Genomic DNA, 26,773 nt, shown 5'->3' on the forward strand with positions numbered 1-26,773 from the left:
CAAGGAGATGAATGGAGTTTTCATGAAACCCGCTCTCTATATTCCAGTTCTTCTCTTTCATAGTGCTGGCCCAAGGTAGCTGTGCTCACCGGTGGTGGAGGGTTGTTGCATTCTTAGTATTCCAGGTGCTTATTTGTCTCCAGTTCAGCACCGACGCAGAATACTGAAAAAGGTGTGTGTGTGTGTGTGTGTCCGTGTGGTCTTGAGTGACAGAAAGGTTGGCAAAGGGGGTTGCATCCAAAGAAAGGATTCCTGTCAACGTGACAGCCTCAAGATTGACGGGATGCTATTCTCTTCTGCAACAACGTCAGTCAACCTGTCAGCCTCCCTCCACGACAGCCTCTCACTCCTCTTAATTTGGCCTTTTGTTGAGCGGTCAGTGGGTTAGCTCCGACACTCCATGTGGTCGGCCTGATAAACCTCCACAAAGAAGGTGAGCACGCGCGTGGATGAACCGTCGCTGCTTGAGCACTGTAATCGGAAGTCAATTGGATTGCATTAAAGACCAAAACAGTGGTGTCCTGGTCTCTACCTTTTGTCGTCGTGACGACAGAGGCCTTTTACGATACCTTTGCGCTGGAATGTTTCTACTTAAAATCCCAGAGGCAGGAATTTTGAAACCATCTGACAGTCCAGTCGCCTCACTTTAATCTCTCGACCTGTTGCAACATGGAAGTCAAGAAGAAGACCCTGAAGATGATGGAGCGCCATTGTGTCTTCTCACTTTTCAATCCTTCTCTCTATTCCATTAGGCCTATATCACATAATAGAAGGCTGCAAAGAACATTTATTCAGCGGGGGGAAAAAAAAGCAAGTAAATCAGCGTAGCTGGGAGTCATAAACATGTCACATACAGGCTTTGTTCCTCAAAGAAACTCCATGCTGTTTCATAATGTCTCCAAAGAGAAGGAGACAAAGAGCGGCGCGTTCCGTAACACGGCGTGCTGCGACGGATCATTGACCCGCCCACTCAAGCACGTGCGCTGGAATGCTTCCTTTACAAATTGCACCCACAGACCTCTGACATTTACTTTGCAATCAAGTGTCGGCGGTTGAGGGTCAGTCAGACACGACGAGGATTTTAGGATGTAAGCTCTTCAAGACACCGTCCTTCAACGAGCGTTGACTGGAGAACAGCATCCATTTCACTGTTTTTACTTGTTACTAATAATGTTGTTGTTTTTTTTATCGATGCGTCAGTGGATGAAGAGACGCCAGGAGAATATCTGATTGATTTTATGAATTATTTTGGCAGTTTCTGTCAATAAAGGAAAAAAACACACAAAAAAATGTTATAATAATCAAAACTTCTACTTGGACGTTAAGACAGAATGCTACTGTATATTTCATATTATGTTGATTTAGCACAAATATAGAGCAGAGTCCCTCTATTAAGGGATGTTGGTACTCACAGTTGAGCCCATGCTTCACTTTAATTGTAAAAAAACAACAAATAAATACTGAGTATATTAAGTCCTAATATATAACCTATATGTTAAACGTGAAACCGAAACATGAATGTGATACAATGTCTGTCTGTTGAATTTTAATGACTTAAGCCATAGTTATCACGTACTCAGCGAGGAGATGTTCCAGATTTAATACGCAGAAACTTTTCTTGAAACATTAATGTGAAGTGAAGTCATTTTAAACTACATGTTAAACTTATAAGTAGACATTTACTCAAGACTTCCTCATTTGAGACAAACACAACACCAAGACAAAGACGCTACCAAGACCAACACAAATACTTTTCAAGACCAAGACCAATAAAGTACATTTATGGCCAAGGATTGGAACATAGACGGTTGAGTTTGATACATGATGATTTTCAGCTCCTAAAATGTGAGACCCATAATCCGCACAATCTTTCCTTGAAATTAAATTGTGTTCTTTTTTATCTTTATTATTAAGTGAAGTAATCTTAAACTGAATGTAATACTTATAAGTAGACTTTTTCTCAAGACTGCCTCAGTTGAGACAAACACAAATACTTTTACCAAAACCAAGACAAAAACCAAGACCAAGACCAAGGCCAAGACCAAGACCAAGACCAAGACCAAGACCAAGACCAAGACCAAGACCAAGACCAAGACCAAGACCAAGACCAAGACCAAGACCAAGACCAACACCAACACCAACACCAACACCAACACCAACACCAACACCAAGACCAAAACCAAGACCAAGACCAAGACCAAGACCAAGACTTTTTCAGATCAAAACCAAAAATGAATAAATATATAAAAAAAGAATGCACACAACAACATAGTACTTTTATGGCCCAGGGCCGGGACATAGGCATGTTGTGTTTGAGTCAGACACTTGATGATAAAGTGGTTTAGAGAACAAGACCTGGTCTCAAGAACAGCAACACTCACTGCTCAAGGTTCTTACAGTGTCAACTACATCCACGCTGAGGTTCATTTTATTCCAAAAAATACACTGTGTATCTTTATATATTTAAAAGATTGGCATTTGATTTCTCTGAATCTCCTTTGAAATAACAGATCTACAATTGATTTAATGTCAGAAACTATAATAATGGTGATTTACGTTTCAGGTACGAAAATGTAATTTTCAGATGATATGTTACACAAACAGATGTCTAACAAATATTCGGTAGAATGGCCTATTGAATGTTGATCTTTATATTAGACAGAAAAACGTCTATGCCACAGAATCCATAAGCACCTTAAAAGCTGATTACTTTCACTTTCTAACATAAAAGAATCAAAGGGAAATGAGAAAACTGTTGATCAATGGAATCACTGGTAAAGATATGAGTCAGTTCATATTCCCCGTGCATTGAAGCTATAGATACTGATGGAAAAAAAGACCTATTAGAAAAATGATTTCCTGAAACAAAAAGCATTCATCTACAGAGATGCAAATGTATTTTTCCTTCTCTTCCTATGTGTGTATATGAAAGCGTGTGTGTGTGCTGAGAGACAGTTGGTGGAGCTGGCACTGGAGATAGTGAGCGGAGAGGAATGAGGCACTGTATCAAGTTGTGAACATCTGTTCCTCATAGAAACCACAAAGCTGGTGCTGAGAAAATAGAGAGGATAACTGCTCTCTCTCGATCCTCTGCCCACCTCTCTGCTTCTCTTTCTCACTCTCTCTCGCTCTTATACACACAAACACCTCTTGTTCTATCCCCCTCCCACTCAAGCCCCCTACACTTTACCCACCATGCTAATTCAACCCATTTTTTTTGGACGATTTAGTTAATTATTCTTCATTCAATTGGCTTTTCATTTCGTTTGTATAGTAAAAAAAACATAATGTTATCATGAATTTCATTTATTCTGAAGCGACACATATAATAGTGGAAGAAAAGAAATAGAATAATTTTTCATTTGCATCTTCTAAAATAAGTAAAAGATTAACCAGTTACATTCTGTTTTATTTTGCACGTATCACTTGTTTATAGGATCCGACACAACAAATTATTTCACTTTGACAGAAATTCTTTCCTTTTTACAGGTTCTTACAGTGGTAAAGGTCCTGATTCATTCAAAACATACAATGCATAGATAAAGTAAAGTAAATAAGTACAAAATAAAAACAACAATCCTTGAGAAACTAGTAAAAAATATTTTGAGGCTGGATAAGGCTTAAGATATAAACATTGTATTAAAAATATTTCTGATTATAGATGCTGAGATCTTTGTTAAGTACGTATTAAACAGGAATTGATTATCCAACATGTGCATGAAAAGGTTAATATTTTCACTAAACTGTGTGTTTTCGGGTCTGCAGCATTTTGCTACGGTGTAATTTTGCATGACTCCCTCTTTACTGAAGTGAAAATCACCTTTCCTCACTACAACATTTGTCACTAGGATAAAAACCCATGCAACCATCAACACAAAAACGAAGGGTGAAAGATATTAAATTGTATTTTTTAATTTTCTGAATGATGAATTTTCGTCACTGCGAAAATTGGTGGAAAACTTTTCTTCTATAATAGACGGGGAACTGTTGCGTCTCCAATCGAAGAGGCTACAATAGACGACAACAGAATTGTGAAAACCTGAGGCTGTTGAAATGTTTCTATCCTTCTTTCTAAGAGGACCACATTTTAGGATGTGAAAATAAACTGTGGCCAAACAGTGCCATCATATTCTTGAAGTTTAAGATATGTTTTCAGTCTTTAGGAGTTAGCATTAGCATCTACCCTTTGCGGTTTTTATCGACAGACCTTGCAAACGTACTCAAGAAACAACAAATTAGTCATTTTTTAACGATTTATTACTCATCCGACATCCACTGCCTGGTTTGGAAACACCAGGATTTCAAGCGACTGGAGCTGATCCAAGATACCATCTGGTACCAAGAGGAAGACCCTCTAGGACGGTTGTCGGGTTGTCACTCAGAGACATCCAGAAAGTCACACTCAAACATGTGCTGAAAGATAAACCTCGCACATGCAACCAAGGTTAACTGACAGTTACAATTTATCCGTCCAACATTAGCCCCTGTGAGAGATTCAACTGTTGAAGTGGATGATGGGAGCAGTTTTTTTTACTGGTAGTTGATCAACTGCATTCTTAACTTCTTAACTTCTTACACGATAGGATACATTTGACATTTTTTCATTCATCACATTTGCTTTATTATTATTATCATCGGAAAGACCTGTTTAGACCTTGAAGTTCTTAAACTTTGGTGTATATTCTGATCAATTAATCCAAAGATCAGACATTCCAGATGTGTTGATATCTGCTACAACTCTTTGGCTTCGGCAAAGACATTCATATAGTATCTTTACATTAAGAAGAGCAACGCGGTGATGTAACCGTGGCGGATTAGGATTGCAATAAAAATAATCTAGGATAGTATAGACATGAGCCTCTGCTTTATAAGAATTCACAGCTCACTCTGCAAACTTCACTGATCTAGTCAGTCCTCCTGCATCCTCCATCTCTCTCACCGCCTCACACTCTCTATCAGGGCCTTCCGTTGGTGAGTGTGAGTGCTCGGTGGTAGTTCCCCATGTGTGTGTTTGTGTGTGTGTGTGTGTGTGTGTGCGCGTGCGAGCCAGTGTGCTGTGTGTGGAAGATAAGACCGAGGGAAAAGAGCCAGCGTCCCGACATATTCTTGCCACCGCGGTTATCGCCCTTCGCAGCTGTGCCTGAGCTCAGCGACATCTGCTCCCTCACAGGAAGCCTCTGCTGCAACTCTCTCACACACTCACACACACACACACACACACAAGTACAAACTCTCACATGCACTCGCACACAATGTCGCGCAGGTAAACTACCTGCGACAAAACTAATGATTTAAATCCCACAGAACCCTTCTGATATTGTCAGTTTGTGCATGCGTGTGTGTATGAATGTATGCGAACATTGACACCAAGAGTTCCTCCATACATATAAATATATATATTAATAAATATTTTATCACAGACGTTCAGGGGGTGATTTGACTAAGCCTAATTATAGAGGCCTTATCACCGCAATGTTCACAAAGCTCATTACCGCCAAGAGATGGCAAGTGCTGCAGGTAATTCAACACGTTAGCACATTACTCCTTTTCTTGGCTTACACTTTCCATATATTAAAAGGCTTTTAAAATTAGACCTTTTAATGTCTGAATCTAAATGGATCTCTATTCTTGAACCTTTTGCCGATTTAAGTGGAGCCCCCCCGCTCCTCCCCGCTCCCCTCTTTTCCACCCCAAGGCGCTGCTCGGTGTAAGAATCAATTACGTTTTCCTCATTGCTCGTCTTCTCTCCTTGTAGTTCCACAAGTATCCCTCATCCGTCTGCCAAATTGCTGCCTTACAGTAGTCACTCCATCAATCACCTTGATGTCACACATTTATATTTCTCGGCTGAGAACCACAGCGTGTTCGTCACAGCTATGTGGGGAAGTCCGGCGGTAGAATTCCGACTTATTCATCGGCCCTTTTATTATCTGACATTTTGCTCCCCTTGAATGGTCGACACGTATTTGTAGACAGGCTGATAGTGTAACATTCATCCCTAAATGAATGATTTAAGAGACAATTATTCTGTTATCTAATCATACTACTCATTACTTTTTACTCAAGCGATGGAAGTAACAATTTATAATGATATTATCTTGTTTAATTTTCCATACCTCAACTAAGGAGAACATTTTCACATGAAAATAAAATTTAAAATAAAAGTCTTCCAGGGTTCAAAGTCTACTCGCTCATCAGGGGGACTCAAAATCTCCACAATGTCTCTTTAAAACAATTTTACATGAACAATAACAACAAGTTTATTTTGTAATTTAATGTTGAAACTTCCTAAATCCAGTACAGAAAATGTGATCACTTTCATTAATCGTGAGGGACAGACAGAAAGTCAGACTTTAAAAAACAACGGTTCAGGGTCAGGTCTAGACATACACAACATCCTTTATCTTGTGGAGCATCTGCTAAAAAAAATCGACTTTTTATGTGAATCCAGAGACACACTTAACTAAAAGAAAAAGTTCTGTAGCTCTACTTACATCAGCAATATTCTCATGCTACAGTTGCAGGGGCAGCAGTTTTGGCAAAGAGACCCAGGAGGGACTCTGACTACCAAACCCCAGTCACCACAACTGGCTTCTCATATGTGAAGGAATTCTACTCTGAGTCACTCCTGGATGATCAAGCTCTTCTCTTAAGTAAGAGCACAGACACGCTTTAGCGAACTATGATGTTTGAGATCGTGTTAGAAATGAAATGACAGTTATTCCGGTTGGGATGAGGTCCAACCATAGATTGACAGCCTCTGATGTTATAATATAAGTGATAATTTCAGTTAAATTCAGATGACTGGGAAATACAATAAAAAATACAATTTAATCTTTCCTTTAGAAGCTTGAAACGCGTATTTTAACAATAATTGATTAAAAAACATGAAAGATTAACTACAAAAGCACCTTCACTTGATGATGACTGATATATCAGGTTAAGAATAGTTACTTTATAGTCTTATATTCTGGAATTTTAGTCTTCTGATTTGATCAAATGTTGAAGTGTTTCTACTCAGCCCTTAAAAAAAATTAAGATCTAAGGCACATAAATCTGGTCATACTACATCAACATAACGGATGACCTGTCAGTCACACTTAACGAGCGGACCCTGACAGCCTCCATCACTCATCAGGAGGGCGAGACACTTGCCAGGAGCACTTCTTAAACACCATCTCTGTGGGCGGACGACGGACTACCTACCTTCGGCGCATCTGTAGAAGCTGCTGGACTCCGGGCGGGGGGCGAGGATTCTGTGCCGGACTCTGCGTGCGGCTTGCTTCTCCCTCGGATCCCGGTGGCTTACAAGAGTCACCGTGGGGACGCGAGGAGAAAATGCCGGCGAGTTTAGAGCGCCGGCTTTCATTTCAGACGTCTTCTGATGCTCCATAGAAAACTATAGGAATATATATTCATCACAGCAGTAATAGGATTTTCTTGGATGACTGTTAAAAGTACCCTCTCATAACCTCGGTTCTCTTAGTAAAGATAATATCCACTGGGTATGTTTCTGTCAACCGACTCGCTAGCATGTGCTCATGTCAGTCTCGGATCATCTCATCGTGGTTTCACGCTGAGGGGACGTGCTGTCAAGAGAACCCTCCTATTGCCCGGCCCACCGCAGCACTTCCTAACAGAAGCCAGCGCTCGTGTGCAAGGAGTGTATGTCTGGGTGGCCCCTGGGGAAGCACTGCTGGCTTCAGTGATATTAGTAGACAACAGCGGGGCAGCGAGACCCGGGCCACCATCTGGGCTTCCTCGGCAGGAACCAGCTGTGTCTGCGGCCAACAGCAGAAGTTTCTTCCTTTGCTAATTCCTTTTACGTCTGCCTCTTCCTCAGGAAGTTTTGCTCTCCGCATCTGCGTCGTCTAATGTGCGATGTTCCTGTTTTCTAAAGCTGGAAACTATTTTGAGAACAGAGCGTCTGTTGAGTGAATGTAGTGTGAATAATTTGGAAATACTTTGGAAATACAGGCATCTGAAGTGGCTCTTGATGCGATCATAATCGAGCTGTCGGGAGTCACACCATGAAAAAAAACGCACAACTCCCAGACCCAGACCATGTACAAGCAAAAATAATCTGTATTGATAAGTCCAGGCTAGGGGGTTGGGACCAGGACCAGTAATCAGTCTGGGAGAACAAACAAATCGGAAAAGGTGAGGCTCTGAGCCCAGTTTACAGACAGAAAGGTCAACAAAGGTAAAAAAAAAAAAGAGAAGCGATTGAAAAAGTATATTTGCACAGGATCAACACAACTAATGTCAAGAAAAAATCAACAGTTTGTCATTTTAATTTGTCAAAAAAGAAACATCCTCATTAGAGACTACTTCGAAAAGGTTGAGGAACATTCATGGACAATACAAATAGTGTGAAAGCGTCAAAATTGCACACCTTGAGAATAAATGTTCTATAACATATTGTACGACGCAGCGAATGTCGGACGCACACCGACATCATTTACACCACAATGTTGTTTGTTCCGCATTCGGTTGACAAAGTCACTTTTCCTCCACGTCTCGTCTTCTTCTCAGATATTTACCCTGAAGGTCTTTCATAGGGAGGTGCACAAAGAGTAGGAGGTCAAGAAGGTTTTTCTTTGACATGTTGATGGAAGCATCAGCTACAAAAGAGATGGATTCATTATGTTCTGTTACCGATGATTGACAGCAATTTGCACATCGCGCCACAACACGGTATGAAACCGTCGGAGACACGCTTTCAACATAAACAGAAAACATACACTCTAATTTGCATTCAATTGTTCCCAATTTATTCGGAGGTTAAAGAGCGTTGAAAATGGCTTTTTCACAGATTTCCAATATCAACAGAAGAGATACGGCTATTATAGACTTTTTCTTTTATGCTGAGGGGGTTTACTGGCTTATTTATTCTCACGCAAAACATACACATTTAAATAACATGGGGTTCGAAATGTTTTTGCAGTCATGGTCTCGGGTCAAATGGACTCAACAGGAAGTACACATCTGATCATTTCCTGACCTTATCTTAAACGCCTTGTCATGTGTCCAGATGTTAACATGTCTCGACCTTGACTCACGTACCACGTGTTGGCGATCAGATCAGCTCAACTTCCTGAACGCGTGAAGATACTTCTGGAATCCGACTGGAGGACTAGTTGCCAAGGAGACGAAGCAGTGGTCGACCGTTGTCTTCAACTACCTTTAATTACTCCCACAGATAATTGAGTTTTTCCCTCGCGTCTCAAATTATGTTTTCTTTCTATTTTAGGGGTAAATAAAGTGGTTGGAAATTAGAAAATCCCACCACTCTCTGCCGAATGTTTCTCACACGTTTCTATCTTCTGCTACTCATGAATAATAACAAGGTTATTTATGAATGTTGTAATTGTTGCCTCAAAAAGTCAATAATTTAAAAAAAATATTGAGCTTTCAGGTTTATTCTGAGCAACATTTATACATTATTTCATTCAGTTTTTTATTAGTAAAGATTATTAATTTTCTTGTTTTTATATTTATCATATTAAGTTAATATATATAACACTTTAAAGGTAATTTATCAAATGTTTAATCTCAACTTGTGTTTGCATGTTCCCTTTTTAGAACATGTGTTCTTATGTTTTGTGTTTGCCTTGTACGAGTTGTCGGGGTGAAAACATTAGTCATTCACTCCCTGATTGTTCTGGTTTTATTCGTTAACCTCGACACTTAATTAAAAACCTGATGCTTTATTTTTATTTAGTAAATATCAAGACAAAGGAACACATCGATATTCACCCCTGCTGGTGGAAACTGAAGGTCGCAGGCAACACTTACTGCAGAATGCAGTGACTAGCATTTTGTTCAAACCAATAAATACATTTTTTTTTTGGTTGTATATAAATCAATTGATCTGCCACAATAATTAATCCAAATGAAAAGTTCATATGGGGAGACTTTCCTTACAATGTTATGTACGGTTTAATAACAATAGATCAATTGGATCCATTTATTTAAGATCATAGTAATTTAATAATATTATTATATTGTTTTTTTGTTTTGTTTTTTTCCGTTTTATTTTCATTAATATTAACATGTTATTTAAGTTGCTACCGCAAAGAATTACAGTCAACACTGGCAATAAAAGATTTCTCATTCTGATTCTTAATCTCTGGGGAAGATGGTGCCAAGTTTAGAGATGAATACTCAGAAAATGACGATCTAAAGTTGAAGTTGTTCCACCTTGAGTCAAAAATGAGTGTTTGTATTTCTTTTATACGCATTTATAAAGGTAAATAAATTCACATTTGAAGGTTTTTTTTTTGTTTTTAAAAATGTTCATCTATCATTCAAAGAGTTTTAAAAGAGTTTTATTGATTTATTCCACTCTTCCTTGTGTAATTCTTATGGAATACCTCAACGTTCCCAGGACAACAGAGTAATATTTTAAGCATTCAGGAGGTGACAAAACGCCCAAGTCATCTGGAATTGGCTTCTTGAAACACGGAGATAACCATGATGTGGATCCGTCCCTTGACCTCCCCCCGACATTCCGTGAGACCTGTTGAAATCCTGTGTTTCCCTCAGCAAGCATTGGTTTAATAAAATGGGAAATAAAAATCGTACAAAATGAAACGAGAAACGATGCATGAGTCAGACAGTTTTGGGGTAAACTCCTTTATGTCTCAATCCAAAGTGTCAATGTCGACAGGGGTCAGATGAAAGGTTCTCTCGTGTGACACCGAATCAACTTCAGAGGCGCGTCACCTCTCACCCTTTACGTCTCATTAGCCTCCAACGCTCTCGCTGCAGTGCGATGCATGCGCAGCAGAGAAGTGAGAGAGGATGTGAGTAAACAGATGTGATCTAAGCCGGGTTGAAACGGACGCACAGATGGCCATCAGCAGAGAGGAAGTGAGAGAAACTCTTGTTGCTTCTTGTGTGTCGGATTAGAAGGCAAAATCTAACGGGACTTCCCACAGTTTTTATATATTTATTTTTTATTTAAGTTAAACATATTTTTGGAAAAATACAGGTGGTTGAACCACTGGATTTATAGTTTCATTAGCAAATACAAAGGGAAGGGACAAATACAATTCTATAAGCAAAATATCTTTAAAAAAAGGATGAACGTATGTCAATGAAACTTTTATGAAATGATGCTCAAGGGACAGATTATTCCATTGTGGCAGCGGTATTGTCGATCACTTCCACGGCTTTTCACATTCCCAGCCGTGTAACGAACTCAAGGAGAAACAAAACAAATAAAAATCTATATAAACTTTTTTTTTAAACTTTAAAGTGTGCATGTGACTGTAGTGCAAATGTTTTTATTGTTGATTCCACATCAGGTTTTAGACTTTAAACAAACGAAAAAAAGGACATGGTGATTAACATTTATGATTGACATTCAACTTTCCTTTTAAATCTTACATTTCAAATATCTTTATTAGTTTGAAACAAGATACATTTTTAACAGGCATGTACGGCAAACTTAAACAACAAAATCAGAGATAATTTAAAAAAAAGGATATCTAAACAAATAAATCAACAACAACTAAAATACTTAAACTGATGATAATAAATTGTTTAAATAAAGTAATTAATAATTATAATATATATTTATACAATGGGATTTTGATGGTTTTGTAGAAAGTAACTCCTTGGCAGGGGTATGAACTGTCTTGGTGCTCATTATGCATTATGGTGCTCCTTATGTTTTTTAGTGTTGGTTAAAAAGCTTTTTTCTTTTCTACTAAACATTTTTCCTGCTCACTCGTTTGCTTGATCATTTCATTTTGACTTTTTCTTTGCCCCTTCATCCAACCTAACTGTCTCAAATAGTCTCAAAGTCTCTCAACATAAAATGACAAATTCCATTAAAAAAAAAAGTGGAATGTTTACTCTCGTCCTGAAACAGAAACAACAGGCATTTTCTTTCTAAAAAGGCTACTTCACTCTCCACCCTCTCATCAGATGTTGGCAGGTATAAAATGAGTTTTCGGGAAAGAGGGAGATAATGATCCCCCCCCCCCCCCTCACTACCCCAACACCCCCCCCATAATCACCAGAGACCAGCTCTAGTTCTGGCAGGTGCTATCACAGCAGCGACCCAGTGGTGACTTCTCCCCTCAGATAAGGTCAGAGGGATGATGGGTGGCGGGGGGAGAGCGGGAGAGCAGGGGGGAGAACAGGGCAAAAGGGGGCAAAACGTGTGTTGCAGACGAGCAGCACAGCCTCCCGTTATCTCCCCCCAGCGGCTGCCGCTACCGGCTTACAGATGCGGTGGGCCAGAGCCGCCGTGTCAGAGAGATCCCTCTATCAGCGACACCCAGGCCCCCTTCCACCAAACATAAACCAGGCAGAAGGGGGGAACACACCAGGACTTCATTACTGCTTTTAAAAAACCCCAATCAGCATGCACGGACCAAAAATCACTTTCTTGATGCGCGCGGGAATGTATCAACTCGTGGCTCCCCCGCCTCAGATGCTTCCATTTCCTCACCTCCGACACGATAACGTGACGACATGAGCCTCTCAGCGGCAGCGGCGGCCGTCCACTTGTAAAGTGAAACAGTCTGGGAAAGTAGCGTCTGCTGATCACAAACAGCCATATGGCCAAGATCGCCTTCGCTGCCTGTGCAACACATGGTCAGCTTGAACCGGCTCGACCTTTCACCCCTGGCACCGATATTCACTCACAGGATGAGTCTGTTTACTACCACTTGTGCAGGATTTCTCGCTTTAGATTTCAATATGTTGCGCTCTTCCTTTCACTCCAGCATTTGTTTTTTCTTCAAAGTAAATCACGAGTCAATATTGTGACAGTCCATTCTGTTCGAGACTGATTTTTGTGTTTTGTGTTCGGATCCTGTAGTTTGAAAAGATGTTTTCCTCTATTTAAGTCTCAATTTGAAAAGGATATTTGCCAAACTTGACCAGTGAATGCAAACACATGACATTAAATTATAACTTGTCGAAATCCTATCAGTCAATTTTTTTCTTTTTTTTAAAGAAACTTTTCCCCAATAACATGTGTTTTAAATCTGAAGATCACATATCATGAAGAATACAAATTCCAGAAAGTTAAATATTTTTCCAAGCTTCTTTTTAAACATACTCACTTTTTTTTAACATTAACACACATAACAAACAAACATAACAATCTATAATTCACAATTTAATTGAAGGAATTAAGTTAATAACAAACAACAACAAAACACATTATAATAATTATTATCATCATCATTTATATTACTATTATTATTGTAATTTATTTACCTATTTATTCCCAAACATACTTCTCTACTACTACCAAACATACTACTTGTGTTTGTGAACATGTAAAGACATTTTTATATTTAAATCACTTTACATTCTTATAGGTAAATAGGTATATAGTAAAAAATATATATACAGTATATAAAAAAGAATAAGGTAAATTCTTTATTTTGTGAACTGGATGATCTGGCAAATTGTTATGAAATATAATCAGCTCTTAAACATTTGTATTTAAAATAGGAAGTTATACTATATGAAAATGATAATTGTGATTTTTTTTTGTTTAAGTACGTGATAAAAACGGTTAAAATCCACCTGACTTACACTACATTTGAGTGCACAGCTTAGCACTTCATTATTGCTATTTATTTTATTTTTACATAGACCAAAAAAGGGAAGACAAAAAACAAAGCGTGAATTTACAATTCATCATTTTGACCTCGTCATGTTCTAGTTCCTAACTGTCAAGAAGTGTGAGGAGTGTTCAGGTCTGATTGCTATACGACACGTAGATGTGTTAGAAGGAAGTTCTACTAAACGCTGAGATGCTTCACTGTCACATTTAATAACACGACGTGACGTATCGTGCTTAGCGAAGACAAATAAGTCACGCGCGACATGTTCACCTTTTTCTGTCTCCGTGGTGTTTTCACCGACGCACCTGTTTGGCACAGTAGACGTCAGAAAAACCTCAAAATCCTAACGGAACTGTAAAAGTTAAACCGTCCCCATCTGTCGGCGTTGAACTCGCGCACAGATGCACGAGCACACCTCCTCTTCCTTATCCCTCGTACAGCAGACTTGGCTCTCGTTCAAAAACTGTCAACGCACACCTGCTAAATTAGGCCTCTTCTCATATTTGAACACATGCAAAGCCAAGTTCACGAACGCACCATGTCGTCTCACACACACACACACACAGACAGACGCTGTTACGCAATCATGTTGACACAAAACTATCACTGTTATTGATCATTTCCATCATCACATCCTACCGTTTGTGCGCAGCGTGTCTATTTACAGAGTTTACATCCCGATGAAGAGAGATAACACTATAAATAAAAGAGCATGTGGTTCGACATGACACGTTTGCTCCAATGTCACTGCATTCACACACACTAAGCTCTGTGGGATTCACTGAGTCACACTGGCACCACCATTGTTTATGTTGTCAACACCAGCCAACTTGTGTGTCAAAATGTTTCGAATGAGTTGTGTAAATAACAGTCGATATAATAACACTTTAATGAAATAGGAATCATCTTAATTGGAATGTAATTAAGTTAGTAAGTAAGTAATTTATATTTGTAGAGCGCTTTTCCAGACCAGGGTCACAAAGCGCTTAAACAATCAAAACAATACTCAATAAAATATATACTTTAAAGGTCAAGAGAACATGGAGAACAACACAGTTGAGTCTCAGAAAATCAAGGAAAACGAAGAATAAAAGTGTCTTGAGCTGTTTCTTGAAGGAGTCAGTAGATCATCAAACACAGAGAGAGAGGAAGATCGTTCCAAAGCTTAGGAGCAACAGCCTGGAAGGATTTCTCTCCTCTGGTCCGGAAGCGTGTTCAGGAACCATGAGTAGATTCTGATCCACAGACCTCGGAGACCGAGCTAGGGTGTAAGGCTGGATCAGATCACTGTAAGGAGGAGCCTGACCATGAATAGTTCTGAAAGTAAGAACCAGAATTTTGAAGTTGACCCTGAAAGAAACTGGCAGCCAGTGAAAAGATTTAAGGATCGGAGAAATGTGAGTTCTTCTAGTAGAGCGGGTCAGAATTCTCTCTGCAGAGTTTTGTATTAAAGAAGTGTCTAACTTTAACTTAAAAATGCCAGATTTTGAAAAAGATGGCCATTTTCTACAGAGCCAACTAAGAGTTATTATTAATTTATACATTCACATTTGTAAATTTAGTAGGAGGGGGTCCAAGGATGAACCAGGGATTCATTGGTGCTTTTTGTCTCTTGATTCTCACAACAAATCGATTTTATTACGGAGCTACTTGTCCTGTTCGGTTCAACATGTCCCTGACCTCGGTTAAGAAGACGGCGACAGATTGGCTGTGATTATCTGCGTCTAATAGGAAACAAGAACAACAACGATGGTATAACGGATTCTAGTTACTTTAGTGTTCAGAGTCCAGATAGATAGTTCATATAAGAAGTAGTTGAAATGTTTTTCAATCATATTTTTTTTAACAAAAAGAAAATTGCAAACTGAAATCTGCCAATAACATTAGGATTTCTCCCGGTGTTTAGTTCAGGCTGAGGCTTTTTTCGACAAATACACACAGCGCCAATTTCTCTCAACACATTTGAGCATGATAGTGGTTACACAGGTGGCTAGTGCTAGCAACGAAGCTACATGACGCAGCGTCAGTGTTTTTAGAAAGGCTTTTCAAAGCAATAACATCATAGAGCGCCACCTAGTGAGCTCTAAAAAATCTGTTTCATGAAGATTCATCTACACATCAGTAGTTGGTAGTAAAGCCTCACAGCAAAGAGGTTCCAGTTTAACTTTCCACTGGAGTCAACCTCAGTTTGTTCTGTATTCAGTTGGTATAATCTCCCGGCGCTTCTTCGGGATCTCCATTTTGCTCCCAAAGTTTAAAAACATACTCATAATTTTCCATAGAACGCTTGTTTGTTTTCTCTTTGCGACAGACTGGAGACCTTTCCAGGGTGTCCATCAGCTTGGAAAAACTATGAATGATAGATATAGATGACAGTGTACCGGACCAAATTTGTTACCGGGCAGCAGAGAAAATGTTTCATTAAAATTTTTGTTGATTCTGTTTTAAATATTAATGTCTGAAAATCATTTTAATTTGGAAGAAAAAAAGTCCATATTTGTCTCTTGACATGTATTTTTGCACTCTTAACGTTTGTCATTTGCAGGTTGCGCCATTTTATTTTGTATGTTTCTATCTAAAGGTCTTTCCGTGAAAATAATGCTGTCATTAAACCAGTCATTAAGAGAGTTGGGGACCCCTGGTGTCTATCATTTCCAACCAACTCTCTGAAAATGTCATTATCAGTTTACAGATTAAAACAGAAATCCTTTCTTCACATATCTAAATCTTGATTCTTAATTAACTCGGTAGGATTTTATAACTAGTTGTCCGAGATCTAAACTTCACCACCTCTCTGGTATCTTCCAAAGTGTCTCGTGGACAACAGCTCTCATAGCTGCAGAGCTGCTGTAAATAGGTGCCGCCGCCAATCCGAGACAGATGGAAATGATGGTTCCCTGCCGAGTGGTTCCCCCGCAGCTGTGCTCTTTGCATGGTGCCAGGGAGTGATGACAGCTCAGTGAGGGGGCACCCACAGACGAGGACCGGCAGCACACTATCCACCATCCATAAACACACACTCTTCGCAAGCTGTGGAAAGGTGTGTGGAGGAGGGGGGGGGGGGGGGGGGTGTTAGTGCCACTGCAAGTCTGCCGGAATGTGAAAGTAGAGGTTGAAGTGAAGAGACAAGTGCCAGACTCCTATAACAACAATTTTCGATCCCTCCATGGCAACAAGAGACACATGCTTGGAAAATATTCATACAGAACCAAATTATACTCTTGTCCTTTGCTATCACACTTCCTGACTGAAAAAATACAACACCCCCCCCCCCCCCCAAAAAAAAAACACACACTCACTGAGAGAGCAAACCACATTTGTCTGTCCAAACTATAATGTGTTGGCAAAGATAGAATCCAACACTGGTCTGATTGAAAGTTGTCCAGGAGTGAAGAGGGAAGAGTGTCCATGACGAATAAGTACTGTGAAGTATCAGCTTAGATTCAGAACAGGTACCTTATGTGCTTTAAATAGAAAGACAGACAATGTTAAATATTAATAGTAATTTAGAATCTTATCTTATCTTTAGACCCTTTTCTGGACGTCTAGCCAAATATTGAAGAGTTGATGTAAGAGTGTCTTAAATAGATCTTACCCATCAGTATGTGTCTGTTTGAACAAAACTCTCTTTTCATTGAAATATTCACATTAGAAAATGATCTTAAGCCCCGCCCACTGAATACACCGTTTTTTTTGTAGATCAAATCTTGTTTACCATAACCACACCCACTCTGCTGTGATCGGTGAATCATCAAGGTTTGTCACTGTGCTTCATCAATTCCGGCTTTTCCACCCTCCGAAGGACTCGTTGTATAAACAAAGCAAGGTGTGGTTACAGCTTGCTGGAGGAGGAGAGAAGACCATTATAATGTAATAATGAAGTCTGTGCTTGTAACCTCTCGTTCGCCGAGATTTCAGAATTTATAAGGTAATAAGTTCAAAACATTTTAATGATGAGGGACTTACTGCATCTTGGAAAGGAAGACTTTCACATTTGAAATTAACCTTTATGAGTCAGGAAAGTTTTAAGTCAAATAAGACAAGTTTTATTTTTGCAAATAACCCAACCTTGATAAATAAAAAATGTGACTTTACCTGGAATGTTTCTGTCAAAGTGCATTTTATTGACTAATTTTTTTTCTATCATGACATAATTCGAAAGTTATGTATGTAACTACGGTTCTATGAGTCCTGGATGACCTCCAGAGGCGATGCTTGTAAGGACGAAATAGAATTCCCATTATTTTGTGTAACAATAATGTAAACCATGAAGTTTTTTAGTCTTATTTGGTGTGTGCCGGCCCCTCACCACAGTACTAGTATATAATGTAGCCTCCTACCCACCCCTTACAGAGGTACAGGGGTACAGGGTCAATAATTATGTTTCTGTTACCTGCTGCTAAAAGTATAACACTCTAAAATAAAAGAAAGTGTATGATGTTATCAAACAATGACAGTGAATCCATAAACACTATGTACTGAAATTGACCTTATCAAGTTCAAGGAGTGTCGGGTTGTTAGATACATCTAGTTTGATCCACAACTTGTACGGTCTTAATAATGCTGGCCACTTTTGGAATTTAATAAATGAAAAAGTTACACTGCAGTGTGGTTGGAGCCCATTTACTTCCTTGTAAATCACTATTTATCCAGCAAACAGTGGGAAAACATAAACTGTAAAACACGTTTAAAATGAAGGTTGAACTTTTAAGAGTGATCTTTTTTCTGATCCAGGTAAATAAATCTTTCAATTTCCAATGAAATATTCAATGAATGACACAAACAAGCTGTTTTCAAAGCCACATTTAATATCTGAAATTACTGTCCTAATTTTTTTACATTCCCGCTCGCAGTCATGCGAGCTTGAAATACTAATCGCGGAGTGCTCTTTGTTGCGTATGTGAGCAATAAATGCAGGGCGCGAGTGCAATGCCGTCAGAAATACCTGCAGATAATTGGCCTTGTCTCTGCGTCTGACACATTGTGTTCAGGGTCATGTATATTTCATGAGGGGATGCGAGCGCTAAAGGTCATTGTGGAATTTCCAACGAAAAAAAAAAAAAAGCCAGAAAGCGCCTGCTTTATTCAAACGACATAATTGAAAGAATTATCAGCATTTTTATACTTGCAAGTTTCAATCCTTTGCAAAAGTTATAGTCAGGTAATTAAAGTAGGCGACTCTCGAACCGTCAAAATGGATCCTTGCGATGATTATATCGACTCGTTTTGCATCTCATTATTTTGGTGTATGTTATTTTTATTGACTTCCAGAAAAGGCAGCGGGTGGGAAAAGTGCTCTTGCTCATTAAGGCTGTATTTTACACATAGAAGGCAGTCCAGGGAGTACTTCTCCTTGATCTGCTTTGCATAAACCAATCCAATCTAGCCGAGCTTGTGAGAAAAAATCAATTAAACTCTCTGTAATTGGACTGACACTGCACTCTGAAGCAGAGCAGGGATCGATACTAAAGATGAAAAATGAAGCCAAAGGCCGTCTTACGGCATTGATTTGCACCGAGAGGCGGAGGGATCATCACCACATAGGAATATGAGCTATTGAGCTCCATAATGTTGTTATTGTCTCAGCAGTGAAATGGATTGAGTGGGAGTAAGAGTCGCCTGACAATGCCAATTAAGAGTCAATGATCTTTTATCTCATAGGTCGGAACATACTTGAAAGACTTTCCATAGAACTCCCTGCAAAATGTGCATAAAATAATGTATTTGTTTAAGTATCAACTGTTATATATATTTAATTTGTAATATATATATATATATATATATATATATCTACATACTTGTCTTTTTATTCGATTTTTTTATATTTTAGAAATATTACATTTCCACCACTCAAAATGAGATGGATAAATAAACAAAAACAAATCAAATTTCCAACATTCAAAGTCTTAAATTCATTAAGAGTGATGGAGTGAAGTCCAATTGTGTCATCGCCGAGTTCACACATTTTTTTTTTTTTTAATTTTGAAGGTCAATTACTCCATGTTTTGTATTTCACACACATTGATCATTACTCAAAATAATTTTCCCAAAATACTGTGATATTTGTACAATGCCAGAAAATGTGAGCATGATGAGCATCTTTCTCTCCCAACATCCCAACAAAGCAACTATAAGCCAGGAAGAAGACTACGTTTGCTCTTCTGCCAGGTTTCCTTTTTTTCTCCTCAATTCTTTGATATTTATTGTTAAACGTTGTGACCTATTAGTCAGATTCAAGTTAAAAGTGTAAGGTGAAATTCATATAGTACTACTGAATATTGACACTTTAACTTTTCAGACATATAAGATAAACATTAAACATATTTTAAAACATTAATAATATGTCATCTGTTGGTTATTAATGACTTTTTAATCTGAACCCAAAAGGCGAAAAATCCAAACCAAAAGCACAATTCATTGAGTCTATCCCTGTTGCTTTAGGCAAGAAAAGGGGGAAAACCTGGACAGGAAGCCAGTCTATCTCAGGACACACAAAAACATACTCCAACTTATCAATTGCAACACCGGGGTATAATAAGATGTATATGTGTTGAGTTCCTCCCCCATGAGTCAGAGCTACAGGCTGTTAATGGGTTCATTTCAGAGTCAGAACTTAGTTTCAATTCAGCTAACAAAAGAGAAACATAGTTTAATGTTTTCCAGGTGCTAGTAGCTTGAAGATGATTGACATGCCAGGGATGGATGCTAATATGACGAAACCTAAATAGCAGAAGGTGCAACGGGTGGACTTCCTGTCTGCAACAGAAGAACAGAAACTTTTACACCTTTGCCAAAGGGCACAAACTCACACTTAATGTGATATATTAGTTTGCATATGATAAAGTCACAATGCGATTTCACAACTTTGAGTTACGCAGCAGCCTATTCCGCCTTGAGTGTAGTAAGATGAGGTGATTTTCTTTCACTCAGATGTAGAAGAAATTCAATTTGCCTTTCATCATTTTGGCAATATAAGACCCCCGATTTTCGCTTCCTTTAAGTGTGTTCATTCCAAGTGAGTCACATATAAAGTTGTAAATTGAACATCTTTATCTTAATGTGCAGTTAGAGGAAACTGAAATGAAGATGCATCGGTATCTCTGGCGCAGCATCTTCTTTCATTTAACAGCCATTTATCTTTCTCATGATGACAAGACAGTGACAAGAGGAAGGAAAACGAGTCAAGATAACATGATATATAACAAGTTTTTTTTTTCTTCCGTCGTCGTTGTTGAGAGGCTTCAGATTGTTTATAGTTTCACACTGTGGAGCGAACAGATGAAGCAAGTCTGTCAAGAGTACATCCTTCTGTGCCGACACTATGAAGACAATTGAGCCGCTAAAACCTCGCAAAGTCAATCACCATCACAGTAACCCACTTGTCCCACCTATCGGTGTCCTCTCATGCCCGTCAGCTTATCAGCACCATGGCAGACACTGTGAGCGGGGTTACTAAGCGCAGCCTGTTTGTTTGTTTCTTATCCCTCTCCACAGCATTGCATGCAGCACAGACCCCTCGGAGCATACCCTGCATGGGTGATAAACAGAATATACTTGATAAAGATTGCGGCACTCATCGCTGGAGGAATCAAAGTGACCTTCAAGGTGGGGCAGAGAACGAGGTCGCCTTCAGACGTGATGCGTTTTCCACACACAGATGGCATCAATAAGTATGTGGTGTATGTATATTTAAATATAATTTTTTTTAAGTACGATGCCTTTTTAAAACAAAGTAAAAATTGCCAAAAATATATTTATTTAAAACGGACACAGGAACTACTAAAAGACAAAAGATAATGATTAATATAGTCATTCTTCAGATACTCAGAGTAGATCATCTCCATCGACCATCAGTTGCTTTGTGATTTGAATCAATTGTTTTTCCTTTTATTGATTATCGGTGACATCCGTTCATCACATCTCCCTTTCTCTCCTGTCATGTGCCTCAAAGATCTATCCTTGGCCCTATTCTCTTTTCAATTTTGGAAGTGGATTACCGAACGCACTGTTACAATATGTGAGTGACACAGTGACATGGCTGGTACTGAACCTTCTAAACTTGCATGACTGCAATACCGACTGTACCGATTACGCACAACTCTTTGTTCTATTACCAATCTTAGTCATGTAGCAAAAGCCCTTTGACTTCTGTGTGTCATTTTTTTAAAGTGATAATTCACCCAAAAATCTACTCACCCTCATGTCGACTAAGGGTTGGGATTATTTTCAGAGTAATCTGTTCCTTTTTATTTCATTTAAATGCAGCGACTGGAGCTCAGTTGTCTTCGTCTTTGTCCAAAAAGACACTAAAAACATCCAAATACCTTCATGGTGCTCGTCTTTACATTCATCTCCTATTAAAACCTAGAGGAATTGCTAAAAAGAAAAGGGTAAATAAGTTTCCTTACCACAAACAAAAATATATAACTACAAGTAGTGACTTGCATTAAAAATGTGAGCACTTCAAATGTTGATTTCCTGACAACCCTAATCGCCAAAAATACATGCAAAACGAGAAAAATCAGTGCTTATATCAAAGAAAACAACTTGTTCCTTGGCCTTCTCAGCACATTTTCATGAATTTTCTTTTACTGAACTTCAAACAACTTAACATTCAAGTCTACTTTGCGCTAAGTTCACGACAACAGCTGTCCGGTAATCTAACATGTCGGTGTTTTCAAAGCAAGCGAGAAAGAGATAGTTGTTTAAAGATGTCAGACCCTCAGGGCTCAAGCTGCATCTGGTTTATTCGGCTGATGACAGTTCATCATATCTTTATTAAACACTCTATTGTTCAAATGTTTCAGAGCTTTATCACTTCCTCATCTTTGACAGATGTGCTCAGAGTGGTAAGTGTTATGTGTGGCGCTATAACTATTAAATGTTATGAACTGGCATGTTGATATTTGGTTTATCTATTGTATTATGAACTTGCATGTGTAAGCATTTGGATAAACAAAACAAAAAGTCGGATTTGTGGTGAGATGTGCTAGTAAAGGTTGTAATTACACATCTGATTCTAATTCTCTCGCCCTCTTCAGGGACTCGATCAGAAGGTCCGGGCGTAGACATGAAAAAAAGGGAAAAATAAGCAAACAATTATTGTGACATTATCTGATCAAGAGTGCTGGTGTCGTCTGAGAGTCAACATCACAGCCAACGTTGTGTTAGGATGTCTCACCGGGGGGACACTCTGGAATCTCTGAGGAGGCAGCAAAATGACAAATAGAACCTAAATCTGTCAGAAGGTTTCCAGGAGGCTTCGGTATAAAGTTCAGAAGAGGAGTTTGTGTGTCTGTAACACACAGTGTTGCCAAAATAGGTCAAATCGACGTTTCTGTTTGAACAACTCTTGGGACCGTGTTAAAAATATATCGTGATCTTGTTTGTGGCAACATTTTATTGAACTACAAAAGTATGGTTGACACAATTCTTTTGATAAAAGTAAACTAACTTTTTGTGGACTTTGTTGAGGTTGACCTCGTTTTTGAAGAGAATGGTTGCACCTAAATTGTCTTTTTGTTCTTTTAACCACCCCTTTTTATTAATTCATAAATACTTTAAGCATTTCAAAGATCCAACGCCTTATGAATTTATTAATTTTTTATATGTGTAAAACCCTGAAATGTGGATTTACACGGTTAATTCTAAGATAGTGGTAAATTAAGATTGCTTAATTTAAAACTACATTTTTGTTGGTTTGTTTAAAGTGCCTCTGAGGTCAATATTCTGACAGTGAATGGAAAAACAAAGTAAAGCAGGATAAATTAGAATACTAAACATTTTGGATTCCAATTGTCGAGAAGAAAAAAAACAGTAAAAACAAAGAACAAGTCACAGTGCACCCTGCACACACAATGAGCAGAAGATTAGCAAAAAAAAAAGTAGAATGAGCAAAGAAGAGGAAAAGAGATGAGTGACACCGTCGCCTGTGAATACCTGAACTATAGGTCTGCAGTCCTGGCACCTCCACCAGTACAGACGACTCCAACTTAACTTAAGTTGATGCAATAATGACAAATTTTAATTTAAATTGTGTTACTATTTTCTAATAAGAAGGAAAGATAAATAAAAGATTGAAGAATTTCAGGATTTATAAAATTGTATAATTTCCTAATTAGTAAAAATAAACGTGTATGAGTTCTGAGCTAAAATATATTTATAAAATTAACCATGAATACTTAACCACCGATCGTATTTTTTATTACTGCTTGTGTGAGGAATGTGGGAATTAAAAATGTGTCTGTGTTGGGAACGACCTTTAAAGTACTGAACATCTAACCCCGACCTTGAGCAATAATAACCTCAGTCAAGTTTGTGTTTGGTGGAGATCTTTGGCGTAAGATCATCAACGGCTTGTGAAACTGCAACGAAGATACAAGAGAAACTTAAGGATTCAGACAGACATGTTAACTCTGTTCTTTTCTCACTTGTACGAGTAAAATCTTTAAACCAGATCTGATTTCTGTTCTTTTTTTAAGTAAAATCATTAAGTCAGATTCCTAACCTGACATTGTGTCTCTATTATGTTTGATACTTTTCTTTTAAGATAGACTCCTCAAACCCATGAACTAAGACACCATTCTTGAGAAAAATATGATGAATCATATCTTTCAAAATTATTAGTTTGGTCAACATGATGTACAGTCATGACTATCTTCTGATCAGTTGTGTCATGCAAAAGAATTACAGTTTTCAACACCAATAACCAAATAAGGAACAGAGTATTACTATTATTTTGAAGGGTAAGTTGAATGAAAATCAAAACTTCTACTTGTTTTTAAACTCCCTGAAAGTTCATGGTGTCAGGTCAGACAGTTATGTTATGGTTTGATAAGTTTTCCCATATAATTGAATAATCCAGCGCACTTCACTCACATCTAGAACTTTGTGCCGCCGTCAAGGTCAGATGAACGAGAAGGACAAAGCCCAAACTAAAGCGACAGTTAAAGAGAGAGATAGCCAGATCCAAATGGAGAAAGGGAAGCTAAAAGAGGGAGAGATGAGACAGCGCCGAGCGTGGCGGAGGCAGAGGAGGAGGAGGCATTGAGTAAATAGTCAGCGGCTCTAATAGGAATATCAAGCCGGTGAAAGGTAAACAGGCTTCTCCAGGCCGATACAAAGGGAATGTGGTGGCTTTGAGAGCGCTGGAGTGCCGGCACGCCGCTGTGGCACCGCGATAACGGCCCCGGGCCTGCCTGCATCCCGGAGATAAGAGCGAGCACTGGCATGTGTCGCCCCTGATCCCAATTTCACAGTCAATATTCATCCAGCCAGACAAACAAGCAACATTTAAGATAAAAAATAAATATAGAGTCCTTCTGCTATTACCTCCTGTTTATTAATCTCCACACAGCACCCACTGCCTTTTAAACAGTAGTAAACACCCGGACTGGCCCACCACCAACCCCCCACCTTCCCTGCTCCCACCCTCTTCCCTCTTCCCTGCCACTTTACTCCTCCTCCCAATCCTCCTGTTCCTCATACTCTGCCTCTGTTGCTGCACATCTGGGGATTTGCATAGCTTCACTTATTATTCTGCCATTGCTGCAGGGCTGTGTTTTTTTTTCTAGCTCTACATTTGTGTACACACCTGTGAACGCACGTGTTGTACTCAGACCTATTTCAGATGTGTCTGGATGAAGGAGGTGTGTTCCTGAGCACACATGTAAGATGGTTTTCATTGGTGTTATGTTTTAATATTTCATCACTAACCTGGTTAACCAAAGTTGTCTTCTGGTGGATTTTTAGTAAAAAAAAAAAAAGAACAAATATATCTTTATATTATATTTCTCAAGTAGAAGAACTCACATTTCTCCGATCCTTAAAACTCTTCACTGGCTTCCAGTTTCTTTCAGGATCAACTTTAAAATTCTGGTTCTTACTTTCAGAGCTATTCATGGTCAGGCTCCTCCTTACATCAGTGATCTGATCCAGCCTTACAACCCAGCTCGGGCTCTGAGGTCTGTGGATCAGAATCTACTGATGGTTCCACGCACACGGCTCAGGACCAGAGGAGAGAAATCTTTTCAGGCTGTTGCTCCTAAGCTTTGGAACGATCTTCCTCTCTCTTTGCGCTTGATGGATCTACTGACTCCTTTAAGAAACATCTTAAGACGTTTCTATTTGTTCAGGCTTTTCCTTGAATTTCTCGAACTCCTGTGTTGTTCTCGGTGTTGTCTTGATCTTTGAAGTATGTACTGTTTTGAGTATTGTTTTGATTGTTAAAGCGCTTTGTGACCCTGGTCTCGAAAAGCGCTATATAAATAAATATTACTTACTTACTTACTTACTTACTTTATTTTGTTATGTTTTTAGATAAAGATGAACTTTATTAATCCTTCTGGAGGTCTACTTCAGGAAATTGGTTCGATTGGGACAATAATTCAACTTTCCTTAGTTCAGTACTGTTGCTACATACATCAAAAACATTGTCCAAGTAAAGTTGGTAAAAACAACTAAGAAGTACAAAGCCAAAATATATGATGTGAAATTCACAATACTTCTTAAGTTTTCATCCTGTGTAAAGTATATTTTTAAGGGCTCAAGCTTAACTTTAAACTTTCAAAAAAGCATGTTGTTTTTCTTCTTTATTTAAAACCACAGTTACACACACACAATCTAAAAAAACACAAAGTTTTTAGTTTTTTTAAGATTTCTTGTCAAAATATTGTTGCACCATTAACACATGAAAAATTATATATATTCATAATTATATTATATTAATTTAGATTAAAAAAAACAACAACAATAGCTATAACACCATAATAGATGAGTATTAGTAACATCACATGACACACACAATATCCACATGACACAGTCAGTATTCAGTAATATCAATAACAACAAAAAGAACAACATAAATTAGGAAAAGAATATTATGTACAGCAAAACAAAAAAAACAAACAAAAAAAAGGCGCATACAATATAAGAATTTGAACTTGTTACAGTGGCAGATTTCTTTTCAATACTTTTGAAAATACTTCATTATTCTAACTAACCATAACCAATAAATGATCCAGCACCATGTGGTGAATTTGATTTAACTTTAAGTAAATAAGTAAGTAAGTAAATTATATTTATAGAGTGCTTTTCTAGACCAACACTTAGGAGTTCCAGAAAATGAAGGAAAAGCCTGAACAAATAAAAATGTCTTAAGATGTTTCTTGAAGGAG

The sequence above is a fragment of the Callionymus lyra genome, chromosome 6 (genome assembly GCF_982586985.1).
Source record: "Callionymus lyra chromosome 6, fCalLyr1.hap1.1, whole genome shotgun sequence".
Lineage (NCBI taxonomy): Eukaryota > Metazoa > Chordata > Actinopteri > Syngnathiformes > Callionymidae > Callionymus > Callionymus lyra.